The 1,277-nt window shown below is 44.4% G+C and overlaps 1 long non-coding RNA gene across 1 annotated transcript in view; it reads left to right on the forward strand.

Annotated features, from left to right (window-relative positions):
• Positions 1 to 1,029, forward strand: part of LOC109476201 — a 2,422-nt gene extending 1,393 nt beyond the window's left edge. The window contains exon 2 of the long non-coding RNA XR_002140604.1: positions 673 to 1,029. This is a non-coding gene — a long non-coding RNA (uncharacterized LOC109476201). The remainder of the gene's footprint in view (positions 1 to 672) is intronic.
• Positions 1,030 to 1,277: the final 248 nt, after the last annotated feature.

The raw sequence follows: 1,277 nt of genomic DNA on the forward strand, positions 1-1,277 counted from the left end.
GTATCAATTTTAAACGCCCTAGAATTAGCTAAATCGGCGCTTTTACGGTGATTGCGCAATATGGGTGCCCTATGACCTTTGACTTTTTACGGGTCATGCTGCTCAGGCGCTAGGCGCCCTCCCCACGTCGGCCGTCCGTCTTGTGGGCAAATTTCTACTTTTTTAAGGGTTTCGGGACCTAAAAACTAACACCAGAGGGAAAATAAACCACATACGTTTTTTTTCATGGTAAATATCGCTAAAATGGACCAGGCATTTTTCTGCCGCGTTGCCGATTTTGACAAGGACTTGCGGCCGCCATGTGCTATTACGTCGATTAGCTATTCGCCTTCCCCTTCGGTTTTGTGGGCAAATTTTTGCTTTTTCAGACGTTTTGGGACTTAAAAATGGACAGCAGGTGAAAAATAAATAATATACATTATATTCATGGGAAATGCCGCTATCATGGACCAAATATTTATCTGTGACGTGTTGCCGAATTTTGCGGCCGCCGGCCACTTGCTGATGGTGCGGTACGTATGGACAATTTTTTTCCCAAAAATTAATAAACGTACCGTCCCTAATAAGAGTGTACCGGGTGGACGTTCGGGCCGAAAAAAATAAACGTACCGGTACGTTTAATCGGGACATCAGAGTAAGTTATACATACTTGATTGTTGATGTTTTGTACAGGTCAAGCCAGAGGGGATTGTGACCAGACGGGCGTGTTCGCCTGGCACATCGGTCTGGTGATCTCTCAAGTCTTCATCAGGATAAAGCATCTCAGCATCCATACAAGAAACACTGGGAAAACACAATCTGTCCTTGATGATAACAAAAGGGACAAAATGGCAAACACTGACTGGAAATGGCAGAACATCCAGCTTACTTAGGGTGTGTTACTGTTAGTCAGTTAGTCTTTAGAAGCTGTCAAGCCTCTTGGAAACCCAGACCTCGGGGACTGAGCCTGTGGCTCGGTGGGGGCTTGCTCAGCTTAGTTAGATGGGTTTGCTGGATGTTAATGCTTAAATCAATTTTCAGGTTTACTCTTTGTAAATTTGAAGGGCACTATGATTGACGTTATCCAAATGGTTCATTGATGCGTCTTTCCAAAATATTTGTCCTCACAATGTTTGACTGTCACCAGGCTGTGTCGGATGTAGTGCGCTGTCACGAAGTGTTGTTTCTAATTTCCATGTTGAGAAGAGTCTGTGAATATCATGGTATATATAATGGTAGGCACAGAATCTAGGGTAGGCATGGAGGACCGTGACCTTGCGCAATGATAGCGGTCCACA

Source organism: Branchiostoma belcheri, unplaced genomic scaffold, assembly GCF_001625305.1.
Source record: "Branchiostoma belcheri isolate BF01 breed outbred unplaced genomic scaffold, Haploidv18h27 scaffold367, whole genome shotgun sequence".
Lineage (NCBI taxonomy): Eukaryota > Metazoa > Chordata > Leptocardii > Amphioxiformes > Branchiostomatidae > Branchiostoma > Branchiostoma belcheri.